Below are 20,345 nucleotides of genomic sequence, written 5' to 3'. Positions count from 1 at the left end.
GCAGATAACGATTATTGTTGTGTGGCAGTAGGGGCAAGTCAACACTCTACACTCTTAGAAAAATTTACACCCTTTGGGGCGTATCTTGTCCCACAACAATAATCGTCATCTGTCTTGCCCGCGTTTCCTTTCTTTAACGCTGCGAGCCCGGTACTTCCCAGTCACGAACGGCATGCGCGTTATCAGTGTGACGCAGCATTCTCGGCAGGAAAGTAGCGAGCGCCGAGTTTCAAGAAAGGAAACGCAAGCAAGGCAGATGACGATTATTGTTGTGGGACAAATATACACCCCAAAGGGTGCAACCGTTTTAAGAGTGTAAGAACAGATTACACCCTTTGGCGTGCCCCTTCTGCCACACAACAATAATCGCCATCTGCCTTGATTCGTTTCCTTTCTTTATCGCTGCGAGCCCGGAACGTTCCGGTAACGAACGGCACGCGCGTTATCAGAAGGGGCACTCCAAAGGGTGTAAACTGTTCTATGCTGATAACGCGCGTGCCGTTCTTTACTGGAAAGTTCCGGGCTCGCAGCGATAAAGAAAGGAAACGCATCAAGGCAGATGACGATTATTGTTGTGTGGCAGAAGGGGCACGCCAAAGGGTGTAAACTGTTCTTAGAGTGAAAGGGTGTAACTTTGCCTCAGAGTGTAGAGCAAAATAGTACCCGATAAGAGTGGACACTCGAGCCGTTTCGCGGCCGAACAATGGAGCTCGACGATTCCACTAGCTGGCAGAGCACATCAAGAAAAATGTGGCTGTGGCTGCGGCTGCGGCTGCGGCTAGCAGCTTTACAGGCGGCACGACCCAACACGTGCGAAGCCTAGTCAGGCCCTATCGCCGGGCTCTTTCTGTAAAATGCGCCCGAGGATCGTTGTTGGGTTCTTCTGCCAGCGTCTGGCATTACTGCTTCGTTGCCGTTTCACGGCAGGTTACAGGAAGTTCTTTTGCACGTTGTTAAAGATTTATTCTCTTCGTATTTCGTTTTGTCACTGTTAGCCGCATTAACGAGTGACGGCGGCCTTGAAGCCATAAGCAGCTGCTGCCCATTTGCTACGCTAACTTTCATTTCGCATTTTTTTTTTTTTTTTTTTTATGCGCGGCAGTGAGTGGTGATGCTAGCGATGACAGCGACGCGGCAGCGTCCGAGCTGCGAGGCACGTTCCATACAATGACGCAGTTAGAAAATAAAATAAAATGGTTTGTTAAGAAATGCGGCCTATGAACTTATGCCGTTCGGTGCAGAGAGCGTTATGTTACGCGCAGCGGCTTCTACAAAAGTATGATGCTCCACTTTTGCAAAAGAAATGTAGCTGTTTCTGGAGCGGTACACGCGCAATATTTGCAGTATGGCAATAATGCGCGCTCTGTTAGCCTATGTAGCAGGCTATGTGCGCTCGAGCGTTGTTAGCTGTTTTGCATTGGGCTGAAGATACGTGTTTTCATGTTTTAATTGTGTATGGAGTCCTTCCTGTACAAAGCTTCTTATTTCTTAGCATTTATAACAGTGCTTCCTTGACCTTAGATCAGAAAAATATCCATTACACGGAGAAACGCAGTATCTCCATTCTAAAGCTTTGAAGGCTCCACAGTATTGCTTCAAGTGGCTGAGGAGTTCTATAGAGATTTATACAGTATCAGTGGCACCCACGATGATAATGGAAGAGGGAATAGTCTAGAGGAGTTTGACATCCCACAAGTAAAGCCGGAAGAAGTAAAGAAAGCCTTGGGAGCTATGCAAAGGGGGAAAGCAGCTGGGGAGGATCAGGTAACAGCAGATTTGTTCAAGGATGGTGAGCAGATTGTTCTAGAAAAACTGGCCACCCTGTATACGCAACGCCTCATGACCTCGAGCGTACCGAAATCTTGGAAGAATGCTAACATAATCCTAATCCATAAGAAAGGGTACGCCAAAGACTTGAAAAATTATAGACGGATCAGCTTACTGTCCGTTGCCTACAAAGTATTTACTAAGGTAATCGCAAATAGAATCAGGAACACCTTAGACTTCTGCCAACCAAAGGACCAGGCAGGATTCCGTAAAGGCTACTCAACAATAGACCATATTCACACTATCAATCAGGTGATAGAGAAATGTGCGGAATATAACCAACCCTTATATATAGCTTTCATTGATTACGAGAAAGCGTTTGATTCATTCGAAACGACAGCAGTCATGGAGACATTACGGAATCAAGGTATAGACGAGCCGTATGTAAAAATAATGAGAGATATCTGTAGCGGCTCCACAGTCACCGTAGTCCTCCATAAAGAAAGCAACAAAATCCCGATAAAGAAAGGCGTCAGGCAGGGAGATACGATCTCTCCAATGCTATTCACAGCGTGATTACAGGAGGTATTCAGACACCTGCATGGAGAAGAATTTGGGATAAGAGTTAATGGAGAATACATTAGTAACTTGCGATTCGCTGATGATATTTTCTTGATTAGTAACTCAGGGGACCAATTGCAATACATGCTCACTGACCTGGACAGGCAAAGCAGAAGTGTGGGTCTAAAAATTGATCAGCAGAAAACTAATGTAATCTTTAACAGTCTTGGAAGACAACAGCAGTTTACGATATGTAGCGAGGCACTGGAAGTGGTAAGGGCATACATCTACTTAGGGCAGGTAGTGACCGCTGATCCGGATCAGGAGACTGAAATAAATCAGAAGAATAAGAATGGGCTGGGGTGCGTTTGGCAGGCATTCTCAGATCGTGAACAGCAAGTAGCCATTAACCCTCAATAGTAAAGTGTAAATTGTCTTACCAGTACTCACGTACGGGGCAGAAACCTGGAGGCTTACGAAAATGGTCTTACTTAAATTGAGGAGGAGAAATAAGAATGATGGGTGTAACGTTAAGGGGAGATAAGAAGAGAGCACATTGGGTGAGGGAACAATCGCGAGTTAATGACATTTTAGTTGAAATGAAGAAAAAGAAATGCGCATGAGCAGGGTATCTAATGAGGAGGGAAGATAACCGATGGTCATTAAGGGTTACGGTCTGGATTCCAAGAGAAGGGAAGCGTAGCAGGGGCGACAGAAAGGAAGGTGGGCGGATGAGATTAAGGAGTTTCCAGGGACAACACGAAATTGAAGTTGAAATTTCTTTGCCTCATCACAATGCGGGAAACCTCGAAAAAAAAGTGAAAATTAATTCACTTGAGAAGCGCCCGAGCCCCCATATACAAGGCGTACAAAAAGGGCTACAATATACATTAACAAGGCATTTTAACTGTTTATCATTGCAGGTCGACCTCTAGTGTTATACAATGTAATATAATAAGAACAACTTGACAGTAATTATAAATACATAAAAGTACTAACAGCAGTGGATAAAGTGTACTGACATCATTGAATGAAAAACTCTCGTATGTTACGTATGCTGCACGTTTCCACATGAATGTCTCGGAAAATTAGTCTCTTCAACAGAATTGCAAGTGCATGACGTAACATTTGCCGCCCATGCTCAGTACGACAAAATGACACGTGCCAATATTATTTACTGCGTAATGGATATACAATGGAATTCGTTTTCAGCGATTATATGCTAAGAAATGCATGCTAGCAGCTATATACCGATTTTTTGTATGTTATGCATAGAAAATACTCGTAAAGTTAGGACCCGGGAACAATTTTAAACTGACGAAACAGTTCAGCAGTGTGTGCAGTGTAATCAGCACTAGCGACATGACGTAACGCCTTCTTTTGTAGCACATGCAGTTTGCTAATGTTAGACGATGTGGTATTTCCACAAACCAGGAAACAATAGTTAAGATGTGATAAGAAGAGTGTGTTATAAATTAACAAGTTCACGGATACGGGAAGGTATGAGCGAAATTTTCCTAGAACACCAGCACACCTATTTAGGGAAGACATACCTGAGCTAACGTGAAGGTCCCAGCATATATGTTCTTATTGAAAAGTATTCCTAGCATTTTTACAGTATCAACTATTTCAATGTTGCAGTTGTCGAACTTCATCACTGGTTTTACAATAAGCGATCTTTGACGCGCATGGAACAACACAGCTTTTGTTCTTTTGGAACTTATTAACAGGCAATTTGCAGCGCTCCATGTACTAAGTTTTTCCATAGTTGCGTTAATAACCAAGATCAGGTGCTGCATGTCGCTGCTTTTAAATAGGAGGCTCGTTAATCTGCACACAATATATAACTTGTATCGTTGCTAATAGTTCTTATATCATTAATATATAGCAAAAACAATAATGGACCTAGGATACTTCCCTGAGGGACTCCTGTGGTGATATTCTGGCAAGTAGACACGCCGTTTCCTATTGCCACGCACTGGCATCGATATTGTAAGTTTTTAGGAGGAGCGCTGCGGTTCCACGAATACCATATAATTCCAGTTTTTCCAAAAGTATTTCATGGTTGATCCGATCAAACGCCTTCGAGTAGTCTACAAATACACCGATGCACAATTCTTTGTTTTCAATGGACTCAAGAATTCTTTTTGCTTTAGAAGAGCTGTTTCTGTGGACCTGTTAGGTAGGAAGCCATACTGCGATGAAGTAATCAAGTTAAATTTCACGCAAAACTTGATTAGCCGTTTATAAATTATCTTCTCCAAACCCTTGGAAAAATGGGTAGAATCGAAATTGGCCTATATTTAGCCATGTCATTTCTGTCACCACTTTCGAAAAGCATACTGACTTTAGCTACTTGCATCAGTTTTGGAAAGCAACCTGAAGATATTGATAAGTTATATACCTAAGCCAATATTGGGGCTATTATTTCAACCACGTGTTTAACTTTAATCTCTATACCATCACTATCGCGTGCTTTGCTGTTTTTAAATGAGTTAAAAATGGCACATATTTCGGCCTCATTAGTTGGTTCGAGATGCATGCTAGAAGAGTTGCTATTTATGGCGTGTTTAGACCTACTTGACCTTTGCGGACCTGACACAACATCTTTGAGAAGCGTATTAAATTGTTCAGCAAGCTCGAATCCTGCAATACGACGCCCTTGATGGTTTAGCTCTGTGACTGTTGCCGAGACTGGTGTGCGATTTAACAGACTGTTGAGCTTATTCCACATCTGCGCACTGTCCCTACATTGCTCTTTATTAAACTGATCGAGTAGAAAAGAGCGCTTTTCATTTTTTAGAAGGGTGTTAAGCTTATTACGATATTTTTTATAAATATCGAGTTCCTCTGGTGATCTGGTCTTAAGAAATTTTTGGAGCAATCTTGCTTTCTTTTTTATTCTGCTCAGGCACTCGCGGTTGATCCACGGTTTCCGGCTTTTGTTACATTTTCGCAATATCTTTTCCTTAAAATGTCCGAATTAAATACGTTTGAAAGCAGAAATGAAAGACTCATATGCGGCGTCGGCCGTTAAAGAATGGTAAACGTCAGTCGAAGTTTCCCTTTCAAGGCACGCGTAGAAGGCGTTTAAAGTTTTAGGTACGATATTTTGTACCGTCTTTACATCGTTCATTTGCGCTTATGTAAGTTTGTCTTCAGCCCTGATAAATAAATAAATCGGTAAGTGGTCGCTAATATCACAATTCAGGACACTAGTTGTCAAACTTTCGGTATGTATATTTGTAATAAAGAGGTCGATGAGTGTCTCTGTGTGGGTTGTAACGCGCGTTGCCGTATCTGTTATGATAGCGTGATCAGATGACTCTACTGCTGAGAAGCGTTTCTTTAATGCGGCAAGATTTTAAGATATCTAGATTTAGGTCTCCGCCAAGAATTAGTTTCGCGTTTTTCGAATCAACATAATTTAGAAGCTTTTCAAGCTATTCAATGAAACGTTGGATTTGTACCTTTGGTGGCCGATACATGACCAAGAAAGGATATTCGCGTGATAATAATGTCAAACATTCTATGTCCTCGGATATAATGAAAACTCGGTATCTCTTTCAAATTCTAGCTCACATTTCACGAGAACTTCTAAACCGCCACCTTGCTTATGCCTATTAAGAAAGAAGCTTTGATAACCTACGTGGTTGAAAATTTCAGTATTTGCAGAAAACCGTGTCTCTGTAAACATTATCACGTCGAAATTGAACACAAATTCATCAAAGAAAACTGACAGTTCATCGTCTTGGTTTCTCATGGACCGCACATTCAAGTGAAAACAAGTGAAAAGGTTTTCGGAAAGGTGAAATGCATTGTTAACGTATTCTGCGGACACAGCCATTGCAAAAGCATTGAATAACAGAAAAAATATGTGCAGTCGACGCAAACTAGTTAATCCTTTCTAAATCACACTCACTGCGAATGTGCACAATCGGTGACGTTTCATCTTTCCTGGCCAAAATCTTGCCGCTGCTTGACCAAACAAATCGCCAGTTTTTCACTCTCTTTTGCGCAAGCGCCATGCCGAGAGGATGCTTCAGCATTGGGCAAAGGTACTGGTTAACATGCAGTGGTGAACCAGCGGAAAAACCCAGTTCCCGAGTTGACAGGCGTGACTTTTTTGCTTTTTGTAGGATTGAATCGCGTTTGTGGATCCACATGACGGACGACTCCGCGAAAACCTGTTCCGCGGACGCTTATTTCGCCGCCCGTGAGGCTGCGAAGCGCATCCACACGACGGACGGAGTGAGCAGACGACCGCGCCGGAAAAATAAAGATGGCGGCACCACCCGTAGTGACTGCCATCCGCCTCGAAACTGTCAAGTCGTTGTCGTCCGCTGTGTGGCCCGTAACTTTCAAACTGAGGCCTGTATTTGGTTTACATCTGTGTCCAGAAGCTTCGACATCAAAGTATTCGTGATGAGTGGGCACCGTTTCCGAAAGCCATACTCAGATTCTCGGCGTGTAGGCTTAGAGTGTGCTGTATTGGCTGAACATGGCCTCGAAGATGTTGCGGTGGCCCGGTCGGATCTCAGTGGCCGTACGTTACAAATGTTTGCTCGTTTCTATTCACTCTAGATGGCGCCATCGGTGTAATAAAGACTTTGTCATACGTGTTTTCCACTCTAAATGAAGATGGAGATCGAAAGGAAACGACGGCCGGCCGCAATGGCTGTTGTTTTGTCCGAATTGGACGATGACGAGTACTTGCTTCATCGAAGGAGGTGTTGTTGCTAAAAGTACTATATCGCCAACAAGCATCTCGGTATGCAAAACCACTTGTACCGAGAGCTGCTGGTCAGTGACATTGAGGAATACCGAAGGCTGCTTCGAGTGACAAGAAAGCAGTTTCTTCAGTTGCTGCCGAATCGTCTCTTTCTCTCTCGTGTCCGCGTAACCGGTGAGAGTCATGTCCCACAACGCGGGGAACTGCTCCACAAGATGCAAGAAGAATAAAGTTGCCTCGTCGCTCAAGTTCATTGCAGTCGCTCTCGTGCGAGTCGCGCGCGCGAACAAGCACGAATGGTGTCAACAGCGATAAAGCTGTTTCAGAAAGATCCCAAAGCCGCATTGTTGCCAGACTGTAGAGCATGCTAGGCTAAATCCGCAGCATTCGACCCCCAGAATCCGGATGCGAAAAATAGCTCGGCATTTTCCGTCCGTGGGGGTCGCGGACGACGCGCGGACGGCATGCATCCGTGACCCGTAGTCACGTGATGCCCGGTCCGTCGCGGAAAAGGCGGATTTAGTCCGTCGTGTGGATACACCATAAACATGTTTGTAGTGGCATCAGCATTCCTTGTAGGCACACGATGGCACACTTCAATGTCTGTTTCCATGATAGATTCACTCAAGATCACACCGATTTTGTGTAAAACCTTAGGAAGGCTTTCACCTTATGTCAAGGGTACACCTTTTATCTCGGGATTGCGGTTTCTTGAGTACTGCTAAGACACAGTAACACGGTTCTCGAGTTCAGCGACTTAGTTTGATAGGGTTGAGCAATCGCTTGCTAGTTTTGTGTTAATTGCGTTGCATGAGCTCCTTGTTTTCTTCCGCGATTTCATCTTTTTCGTGCTTGACCTTTCCGAGTTCGGCATGACCGAAGTCAAGACTTGCCTTGAGCTCTCTAAGTTATTTTCTCACTTCGCGTTCCAATTTAGATTTGAAATAGGACATTCCTTTCCTGAGCTCCTCACAAAATTTGGCGGCATCAGCCATAACATGCACAATATAAGAGAAAACACAAGCACTGGTATCGGCAGCAGCTAAGGCAGAAATCAGAGTGTTTTCTGTATTAACTGTGGAAAATAATTCTAACCTGCAAATGTGCAAAGTAGCTTCAGAAGGTTGTCGGGTTGCCCTCGCTGCTGCCAAGTGGTTGAGGATCGAGGATGCAGGCCTTTATGTAGCTTGTTCTTCCACCTGGTGGGCGTGACGTCACTGGCAGTCACACGGAGTCACTGCAGGTGAGCCTTGCACTTGCTGATATCACGGCGTTCCGTAAGCAGTTGTTGAAACAGTGGTCCAAGCTGCAAATGTACAAAGTAGCTTCAGAAGGCTGTCGGGCTGCCCCCGCTGCTGCCAAGTCGATTTGAATGTTTAGGATCCCAATTAGTACATGACCGGGGTAGTTGGAGAAGTATGGGAGAGGCCTTTGCCCTGCAGTGGGCGTAGCCATGATAATGATGATGATGATGATGATGACGACGACGACGACAGCAGACACTGGCCAATATGTGGGGCAACGCAATCACAAATCTAGGCCTTAAATTTAGTACAGAGAAATCGCAAATCATGATCTTTAATGAAGAGACGAGTGACTATATACGTGGCGTCATTTCAACAGCAAGTCATACCCATAGTCAAATAATATAGATACCTCGTCGTATACATAAACAAAGGAAATACTTACTGAATTACCCACCAAGAAGATCTGAAAGTAAATGGGAAGCGGAATGCTGCAATAATGAAACGCAGAGCACTGTGGGGCCTCAATAAATATGAGGTGGTGTGTGGAATCTGGAAAGGAGTAATGGTGCCAGCGCTAACGTTTGCAAGTGCCATTCTGTGCCTAAAATCGGATATCTTGCCGGGATTTGAGGTTAACGAGAGATCGGTAGGCCAGTTGACTTTAGGAGTCCACGGTCAATCCACAAATGAGGCAGTACAGGGTGACATGGGTTGGGCCTCTTTTGAAGTCGCAGAAGCACACAGTAAAATTAGTTATGAAGAAAGACAAGAACATGGCTGAAAATAAATGAGGAGCTAAAGTGCACAAGTATCTGTACTTGAAAAGGGGGGACATAGAATAAAGGAAGAGGTCAAGAAAGTTGGCAACCAAGTACAGGGTAATTGAAACTGTAACTAGACAACCAGCAGTCATCAGAAAGGAGGTGAGAGAAACATAGACAGTTAATTGGATGCAAAAAAATGGAAACAAAAAGGACCATGCAGATTTACAAGAATGAGAAGAAAGAAATCAGAAGGAAAAATTTGTACGATAACACAAAGGATAGTGCCTTGCTATTTGACGTGCTCGGCGGTTGCCTAAGGAGAAAAACATACCGGAGCAAATATTCGGAACTAGATGAGGCATGTGCATGCTGCAACAAAAACCCGGAGCCCACTTAGCACATCCTAATTGAATACAAAGGTTCACCCAATGAGACCCGGAGGAAACGTACACTCGGCATCAGCCTTGTGTAGAGCGCGGGAACGGCGGCCGCCGGGCAGCTCCGGAGGCAGCCAGCGACGCTCATCGGTAGCTGTTCGGCTCGAGGAAAGAAGTGTCTGGGCACGCACGGCATCTCATCTTGGGCCCAGCCACTACCATCAAACGTCGCTGGCTGGCTGCCGACGTTCCCACGCTGTACACAAGGGCGACGCCGACTGTGCATCGTCCAGAAGCGCTTGAATTTAATGTAGACGAAAGCATCAACCGGCCGGCAGTCGAGATAAGCAAGAAGCGTTTAGAGTATTGGTAGAAAAAAAGTAGGGAAGAGATTGATACGACAGCATGTCAGACAGTCTTAGCTAGCGGCACAAAGTAGATTTTGAAGGTGTAAAAAAATTAAGGCGATTTATACAAAAAATTCTACATAAAAAAGCGTCTATAGCATACCTGGTTAAATCAAGCAGGCTAGGTGACTATTTTTCACCGCCCCGTTTCATAGCGGATGCCATTACACCATTATCATCATCATTGTCGTCGTCGTCGTCGTCGTGACCATTTTATGTCGTCTGCTAGCGGCGTGAAGCCCCGCGCTCACGTATTTCGCTGTAAAACAGCCTTATAACGCGCGACGTTACTTTTTCGGTGACACTGCTGGCTCTTTCCTATTGTGTATTACTGATTCCCGTGACATTTGAGAAGAAAAACTCAATGTTCAACTAGAAAGCTCTCTTTCATCTTGATTTGCAGTGTGGTCATCCATCGTCGTACAAGGTCTTTGTTGGTGTTTCCAGCAAGTTTTCCGTCTGTGCTTGTCTATATGTGCTTGTCTTGCGTCTCAGGTGGAAACTGCTGCACCGTAGCCTCGATTGTGCGTTATCATGCAGGCAGTGATAGAGATGTACTGAGCTGAGCAGGCGATTGAAGCCGTGCGCACATTTTCGTTTGGATGTACGAGAACCTTCGAATTTTCCAATTTGTGTGTGCAGCTTCTTTGCATACATTGTTGTGGTCATAAACAATGGTTATAACATTATTCTAGCTATCGCATGCATCATTCAGACATTAAAAGTGTGCAGAAACTCCACCGGAGTTGTCTAGGTATGCATAAGCATACTCCGAAATTTCAGTATGCCCATGCTGACGGCAAGGCAGGTTAGGTTACCACAGGTTCAGGATGTCGTGTAAGATATTGTTAGGGTTCTCAGTTGCTCATATCCTGACTTTCTTGACACTCAATACATGTCACGTACTAATATCCGGAAGGCTACATATTTTCCGTATACATGTCTCTTTCTGTAGTAAATCGAATTTTGTGCGTTACCAACGTGGCCTCGTGGCGAACATCTGGCAGTATAAGCAATTTCACTGGTTTGTGCATGCTCTGAAGTTCCTGTACACGCAAGTATACCTGGTCACCCATATATAAAGCACCCACACACAAAAGCCAACAGGATAGAACACAGCCCTGTGTAGCAGTGGTCCTTGATAGACTGCAGCATAAATGAGCTATACGAGAACCCAAAATTCCTGCTCAAGTGGCTCACAGTATAGCACTTGTAGCTGATTACGGTGCATCTTTCTAAAATAAACGGACCGGTGTCCGCTGTTGCCTGATTTATCTGTACATTTTGGACTTGTGTTGCTCATTTGTCTCGCCAAATGTTCCTTCAAAGGTACAAGGACCACGCTTGAACCAAAAATTAAGGAGCCATTCCACTATGTGAAGGCGGATGACCAGCGAAGGCGTAGCACATCACACGTGGTTAGACAAGGGTAAACGTATTTATTTTCATCATTTGGTAATGGCAGTGACGATAACTTTGTGATTATTGTGATATACGCTGATTGGTTTGGTTGCAACCTAAGACGGAATATTGGTAAAAGTTAAATCTATACACGACCGTTGTTGAGTATTTGAGTGACTTGGATTGGTGCGGCACTTCAAACCAAACTTTTCTAGCACAAACTGAGTAAACCGTTTCTTGTCTGGTTTTGAAATGTCCACATTTAAGTCCCGAAGGATGTTCACAGGGGTACTGTCATCACGGCTAAACCATGCAAAGTGCGTGGTCATGAACTTCTCGATATCTCTCAAGGGTATACGCCTGGAGATCACAATTCCGCATTTCGTTTGCACGCCACACGCATCCATCGCCACAGTTGCTCTCGTGAGTCAATAGGACAATTGTACATACATCTTGTAGTCATGAACCCCACGGAACTATGAGCCATTGCATTTTTTGCTTGCACCCGGGGTATGGTCCATTGCATCCGGCAGTATGAGCCATTGATGTTGACATTTTTCGACATGCTGTTCTCTATGTTGTATGTAAGCACTGTCCAATGTAAGCATGTTAAGAATGTAAGCACTGTTCGATTCACTTTGTAGAGTGCTTGTAGAAACTGGCTTACGAAGCTATGGACAATTGCATTTTTGCTTGCTCACAGGGGTGATTGCTTAGGGGGGTATGAGCCATTGATGATGATAATATTTGTTAACGCACACGAGAAATACACGGAACCTTATCGATATACAGATTCGCTGTAATGAGAACCGAATATTTACAATCGCAATGCTCATCACTACACGCCTCCATCGTGCATGCTGGCAGGTTCACGCACATACTTGTGCCGGAGCCATGCAATACTCCCAGCGTTTTCTAGTACTACTCGTTTTCTTACAGGTATTTCCTCTTCCTTTTACGTCACTGTATACCGTGTCCCCTATGTATACAATAGTTCTCTCGTATTTCTCTCCCACTTCCCCAATTCGGCACAGCCGACCGAGCTCAACCCAGTTAACCACCCTGTCTTCCGCTCACCAGTTCTGTCTCTTTGTTCTCGTATACACTTAGAACTCCGTCCTGACGGTTGTTTTTAATTGTGGACTCTTGTCGCATTGTAGAATCGCGCTATTTTGTCGTCGCACGTTGTAAAAGCACCTTTAACATACACCTACATTCGAAAACGTTTTCAGAATACGGAGAGCAGATACAGGCTGATATGCTTCCTGGTGTGACCACGTGTAGCGTTAAGAAAGCGAGCGCACTTGGTAGGTCTCACAGACAAGCACGAACTGCAGCCCTCATTCGCACGCCGTTCGATTAAGCCATGAAATATTACAAATGTTTCCTTGTTTCTAAATGTTTACCATGTCTGCGCGCAGGTGCACATCTTTGCCGGAAACCGCCCCGAAAAGTTCCTTCGGTTGATACACCGTGTTATATCTTCAGAATTTTTCCAATGGGGCACCTGCTGTATTGCTGCAGACAGTAGTTGTGAGTCGGTAAACTGTTCGATCGTGTTCGCTCTTCGCGTCTTGGGTCAGGCACACCACAAGGGACATGCATGAAGATATCCGACCTAGTATCGAGCCAACCATCTCGCGCTTTCAACCGTTTTGCGCTTTCAACCTTCTTGCCCTTTCAACCTGCGATCGAACGAACCACTATACACCAGGGCCACTTTTTCTCTCTGTTTTAATACACGGAAAACTCAAAGCCGAGGGTGTTACACCACTGAGCAAACATGTCGCTATGCCCTCACAACTGAGGACTAACGCAAGCACACGCGTGCGCCGTTTTCTGCAAGCGAACAGATAATATTTGCACTTGGCGCTGGCAAACGCCAACGGTTTCTCTGTCGGCATCATCTCGTCCACCGTACCGCAGCGCTTGACCCTGCACGGCGATGTGCATTGATCGAGACGTGCGCTGATTTGATTTGATTTACCCCTAGGAGTGGCACGTGCCCGCGAGGGATTGGCGAAGAATAGGATTGCACCAGTACCTCGCAGCACGCTTCCTATAAGGCAGATCATGCCTCGCATGTCCTGTTCGCAAGTGGATGACGGACAGTGCGCGCCTGTTGCTCCGTGAAAGCTGCATGCTTCTTAGATTGCGGTGAAGCCACTTAGCGGCGTCCAGCAGATTCCTAGGAGTGTCAATGGAGCTCTCCCAATGTTTTACATGGGTAACGGGAAGTTCCCTTCCAGATCACACGTTTTTCACTAAGCATAGATTCGTAGTTGGGGGCTCCATAATTGCTGTTTGGAGCCCATGGGACAACGGAATGAAAGAGTCACTGAAGTATGTCTTTGTCTTTTTGTCGTAGTTCTTGATGTATTTTTGTTCTTCCATTATCATCCTAAATGTACGAGAAGATAAGTCATGGGTTTGGCTAGAATAATGCTTACCACATCCCAACACTTTCGGACTTTCTGTACCGACGTGGGAGCGGCCCGCTACGTGTTGACGCGCGTTCCGAAGGACCAGAATAGAGTTTTATCATACCATACTTCCGAACAGCATTACATTCTATACAGCGAAACGTGAATGCCCACAGAATCGAAATTCTGTAAACTGGGGCGAGTTGGGTGATGTGGAGCATTTTATATGGTCCTGCTGGCGGTATGCCATACAGTAACATAGTGAATCTTTACTATACTACTCTATGGGTATACTGCGGAGCGAAATGTAATACTTGAGTCTCTGCAGAGAAGAGGGTTTCTACACTTTTGTGTATAACGTATAGTATTTCCACAAGGCCACCAGATAGTTCGAAGAAAACATTGCCCCTACCGCTTGTGTTTGTTTCGCGCTGGACTTTCAGACGCTTCGTGATAAACTTCATACCACCCTGCGATAGGCGCCACAGGCTGAGCAATCGCCGGCCTCGACTAGGCTGAACCCGCCTGTTCCAACGCCAACCGCATCGAGCTCTGCGGTCGCAGCCATGGAACACCTACGTTAACTGACACTTCAACGCGGTCACGGTGGGTCTACGCAGGTATAGGGGGTACACTGTTGTGTTTTACAGCTGTAACCGGCTTTGTCGGTTTGTATCGAGTAACATCGTAGAGAGAGCAGACTATCGAAACGTAGACCAATTGTGGGACGCATGGACGTATACTGCGTACACAAGACATTCTGGATTGAAAATGAAAGTATACTCAAGAATTCCAAACACGCTTTCCACCCAGGATTTGGGGGATTTAAGCACCGAAGACGCAATCTTGCTTATGGGTCAAATTTAGCAAGAAGCCAAATCAGCATGCACAACAGCGCCCCCTTGCTCTACAAGCCAGCGACGCTTTGTGGCAGAAATGGCTCACGGAGACGTGACATGGGTTGGGAGGTCAGACTACATCAGTTAAGACTGAGAAGGTGGTGTAAGTGGTTGTGCAGGTCAAGAAGAAAGAGAAAAAATAGTTGGTGTCTGAATGAACGTGACTGGCAATTGCAAAAGTAATATTATTACCAGTCATATTATTATTAGTAATACTGTTTAATTTTGTCAAATGCAAGCTTGTACTAAGGTGAAATTGTTTAAAAATGTTTCCTGTTTTGCGTTTCTTTCTGTGAGACCACCATTGGCAGTATTGAGCGTCACGCGAGTTTCTCTTTTAGCGCATGTGCGTAGCGCGGCAGACTTGGCCTAGTAATCGAAAGGCACCCGAAAAGTTCGAAAGAATAGTTTAAACACGCCGTGGTAGCGTAGTGGCTGTGGCGTTGCGCTGCTGAACTCGGGGTTGCGGATTCGATTCCGACCGCGCGCCGGCCACATTTTGACGGTAGTGAAATGCAAAAACCATCGTCAACTTAAATTTAGGCGTACTCTAACGAACTACAGCGGGTCAAAATTAACCCGGCGTGCCCCATAATCAGGTCGTCGTTTTGGCATGTAAAACCCCAGATTTTATTTCAATTTAAAACCGACTAAACTTTAAAATTTAAAACCGATAGCGTTGTACATAAGCACTCTACACGCAAAGTTCACTGAAATAGTCAAACCTAATAGTAAACAAAAGGCCGCTTTCACATATTTCACTGAGTGTATACATCGGTCGACTCCAAATAGTGAAAACATGGAGCTTATAGCAGTTTTCAATGTTCTGGAGCAGTTTGCATTAAGCCTTGTCGAAACGATCGTCATTTCATTTCACGATTTCGTGTTATATATGCTTTTAGATATGAAGCTGGTAACCACGGCCTCAAAATTAGGGACTGTAGTCGTGCTCTCCCAGCATGAGAAGGGGAGGAGATAGTTCAGAAAAAAAAAATGTCCGACGATTACGATACTCCCTAATGCGAAATTTGAGCGCAGCTGTACACGTGTTATGATTTCGCGATTTATTGAGGCAAACAATTTCACACCAAAATCACCGCACCGACTGGCAGTGGGCCAGTGCAGTCAGCGCGCCTTCGCCGACGGAGGGGCAGCATGAGAACGCCGGCATGATGAGCGGAAGAAGGAGGAAGAAGACGGACGCGTCTTTGTGACCACGTGACTTTTTGCACGATCTCCGACCACACCACCGGATTTCCCGCTCCATTAGCCATGTAACGATTTCGCATTAAACATCCCTTTTGCAAGACTCCGCTTTGCGTAAATTTACTCGGTAATTAAACACCATCCTTAGTCTTAGTACTTAAAGGGACTGACAACTGCCCACAACGTGTTGTGAAACGTTGACGGAAATAAAATGACCATGATTCACAATGAAAGAATCCTGCACGCTGTTCGCGATTTAAGTAGAAATTATAATTCTATATTGGCAAAGAAAGTCTGAGAAACTAGTAAGTGGTGAGGCCTGTTGGTGAAAATTTGGTATTCGTATGTTCGGATGTATTCTGTGAGACTAATGCACGTAAGTCAACTGTTTTTAAGTACAGAATAATTATTGTTTAAAATTGCAGTTGGTGTATTATTAGACACCCGCGCTTTATTCTATGCTTAGGAAAACACAAGTGCACGCATGGCTACGGCAATACGCTGAACTGCGTATCACGTGGAAAAGGTTCGTTTCGTTTTCGATCCAATTGGTTGCGTTTTGACTGGTTAAGTACCAAAGAAGTTGGACAGAAAACCACGAAAATGCGTAGTTATTATCGCATAAATACTTTAACGCTTCGGAAAACATGAATCGCAGGAATTTCGACTTGAAGAACAAAATAATACTTTCTCACAGCTACGGCCGCACTTGTCGTCTGCTTCCCACTAATTCCGCAGCATGAACGCTCATCTATCACCGTTTTCAGCATACTTCCAGTTGTGGAACCACCAAGCACAATTAAGAGCACAGGGGTTTTATTTGTACATCCCTTCAGTTGATCTACTCCGTCGTTTTTAACTCCTCTTCCTCATCTCCTAAGCCGTACCTCACTAATTGCCAATGTCTAAAACCGACGACGCGGCCGAAGAAGAAAAGTCCGCCGCACAGTGAACGACTACATCCTCACTGCAGATCGAAAAACTCTTATAAAGAATGTTCCGCGGCGTTTTTCGCGTTACCGCTTCATCATTAGACCCTCTGACCGGTAAGCTTTCCATGGCACTAAAAAAAATAATGGGTACCATCAAAATTGGTTGTCAGTCCGCTTCAGTTCTAAAAAGTCATTAACCGCGACACTATGATGGTTACAGTAAAAACAAAATTGCAGTCACGTTGCAATCTGTTATGTTCTGCCATAATTATTAGAGACAAATCTATTTTTAACATTATTCTTAAAAAACAAATGCAACCTCCTGAGCGCAACGCCAACACTTCGAACATGTGTCATAGACAAAAAAAAAAGATTTAGGACCCACATTATGGCAAGTGCTTCGCTCCCAAAAAATGTAACGGCGAACCTTCGCATATGACCACTCAGTACAACGTAATGCCCTCATCTACTTGCCGTCGCGTGTTCCCGTTTACAAAGTGGATGAGGGCCGGAATGAGAGAAGCAGCTGCGGAGGAGAGGCATATTTAGGCGATCATTCATGCACATGCACCGTCTAACCATAGGCTCAAGATTTGTGCAAACACAGTAAGCTGCTTCATGCTCAATAATGGCATACGCTATTTAATGTTGTTATTCGTGGAACGGAATAGCAAACTGTTCGATAGGCGTTGAAATCAATTGTTCTGGCGCAACCAAAACCGTCGCAATGGCGCGAATACTTTCGGGACAAATTCGTCATGGCGGGTAGTTGTGAACCCATCTGAAGCCTATTGGGGGTCACTGAACCAGGCTGGGTATGGGACGGCGCTGAAGCAATAGGCGGGGAGAGACCCTGCTGATGCTGACCTCCACATCAGTGACGCCAGCGATCCCGGGAACAAAGCGGTCGCAGCTGCTGGTAGCAGACTTCCTCACCCACTAACCACACCCGACGCTCTGGAGCTGGCAGGCGCGTCGCCTACGGCTGTTCTCCGGTCGCGATCTGGCTACCAGATACCGTGGCTCCCTGCTCATTCAGCGTCCAACCTAGACAGCAGCCGGGGAGAAACATTTGCGTCATTGTTGGGAAGCCTCGTACACTAAGTACCGACCAGCACGCCCCAGCGTGGCCTTCTCAGTCGTCTTCCACCTCTAGCCGCAATGTGGCCGAAAGGGTCGCTCAGGTGAAGCCACTTTATTCCGCAAAGTAGAAGCACTCTCAAGTCTTTGTCACCACTTCCCCAACCTGCACCGCCGTCCTTCTCTCTTATAATTTGTAGCGCAGGCACATCATCACGGACTTAAACGGCACGTAAGACAGCACAAAGCGTTAACTTTCAAAACAGCCGTACTTATACCACCTAGAAACGACCTCTTAAGAAAGCACAACACAAAGGTTACAGGAAAGTGAATGGCATAGGCGCCGCTATTGACATACATGGTTTCCGACTAAAAAAAGATTGCTCGAAATAAAACACTAACCTGGCTTTTAGGGGGTCCGATAAGCTGGTAAGTGTGTGCCCGAAAGTAAGGCCAAACAAAACGAAAGACTTGCATTGTATATCCGTGCGAAAAAAAAACATAGTAACGAATTCAATCATGCAGGATGTCTGTCGTAGGCCGCATTCCCCTCACTGGTGTTGCGTAGATCGAACCGGTAGACGCATCAATGACAGATTGCGGGAGCACAATAACAAAGTAAGGAAACGGGGCGCCTGGGACGGTTCCCTTGCCCTTCACAGTTGCGTCTTCCCATCTATTATTATGAGCAAAAGTAAGTGTGAAATAATGCACTTGCTTATGCAAGCTAGACACGTTGCAACTGTTGGTAACACATGCGTTAGCAAACCCTCGATATCCTTATCAAATAGAGCTCGAATAAGTTCGCATGCGTTTAAAGAAATAGCTTCTTCAAATCAGTGCGGCCGCAAACGTGCTGCTTGTGGTTTTCTGTGGTTTGGATTTTACTACCTACACAATGTTCTCGTGTCCTATGACATTTTTAGCGGTTAAATACAGCTGTGAAAAGTGAAAATGAATTTGTGGTTGGTATAGTTGGCGCTGTGCGTTGTCTCATCTGCCTTCTACGTCCGTATCGTTGTGCCTGCACTAAAAAAAATTAAAGGGCCTCGCAAAAACCATATAACCACTCTCATCTCTCGCCTGCTTGTTTTCGCCACGCTGGAGCTTCCAGCGCGTTCACTGGTCACGGCGCGCAAGGCCAGCATGTCGGCCAACCTCCAGTCGTGCACGTGCCATCAAACTCGTTTTGGCTAGTCTTCTATCTCTTTCTAGTCGCCATTTCTCTGCCATCCACGCGGTGGCGGCACTATCTTCGCGCACCTGTGTTTCTGAAGTAATTAAGCTTCGTCTGTCCAGAAAAGAATCATTATCTTAAAATTCCCTTGATTTCTCTTTCTGCTAATTTTCCATTGTTAAATTCATCATAAAGCCCTGCGTAGTAAAAAGCGGCTACACAACATTGGAAGAAAAGAATTGGCCCCTTCAAAAAGCACCCTTCTTTGCGACGCAAGCATAGTATCCCTTTTAAGAACCATACGCAAAGATTCCATTAATTGTATGAAGATATTACAAGAAGATTTTCAGAATTTTCCTCAACCGCACTCCTCGCTAAATTCCGCATAGTGCACTGGCACAGCCGAATCGTTTTGGTAACACTCGTCTTTTCATACGCCTGGCGTCTATAGTAACACGCTTACATCTAATTACAATCATTACACCAAGAACAGGAGCTGACCGTTGTTGAACTTTCTGGCCTTTCATTTCTTTTAACAGCAAAAACTAATCGCCAGCTGCTGTGGGGTCATTCCTTTTGGAAAAAATTTATTGTTCTTGCCCAGCTGAGCCAGAAGGCATCAATGAACGTTTTTTTGCGAAGGCACATTGTATGATCCAGTCGTTCAAAACGTGTGCACGGCAAGACGTTGAAGTAATGTGACTGCGAAAATATGTTATATTTGAAATATTTGAATACTTTGGGTTCTTTTCGCAGCAGCAAAAGTCGCAAAAATTGCAAAGTTAGAATTTTTTTCGAAACGTGAGAAAATCTCGAAATCACAAAGTAAATATAGAATGGTAGCCCGGTTGACATGGTATAGCCGAAAAATATTTGAAGTTTTGAAGGTTCAGCCGATCGCCCGAAAAATAACTGGAATTCATCTTTTTCTTTTTTTTTTTTTTTTGCAGAAAGCTTCATGTTCTTAGTCAAAACAAGTAGCTTTGGCGGTCGGCTTAAAAATATATGTTATATAACATTAGATAGCTCTACATGTCTCCTATTCACGTGAGAAGTTACAAAAAGGTATTATTTTTTAAACGCGAAAAATTATCTTAGGCAGCATGTTTATCAGTTTTTGGCAGCATATTGATCACATCATACATATATGCCTAATAAGTATTGGGATAATTCCATTTTATCTCTCACGTGGGAAACTCATCACGCTTTCTTTTTCTGTCTTTAGGTCTGGTTGCAAAACTGATGTTAAAACTACTAACGCCCTATTCCTCTTCTCTGTGCCCATCTAAGATTTTTAGCTTGCTCTTAACAGCATGTCTTTTATTGCGAAGGACTATTTGATTCCGAATTTCCATGAGCTACTGTCTTGTTT

This window comes from Dermacentor andersoni, chromosome 1 (genome assembly GCF_023375885.2).
Source record: "Dermacentor andersoni chromosome 1, qqDerAnde1_hic_scaffold, whole genome shotgun sequence".
NCBI lineage: Eukaryota > Metazoa > Arthropoda > Arachnida > Ixodida > Ixodidae > Dermacentor > Dermacentor andersoni.
The sequence above is the reverse complement of the archived record's forward strand: the minus strand, read 5'-3'. Positions refer to the sequence as shown.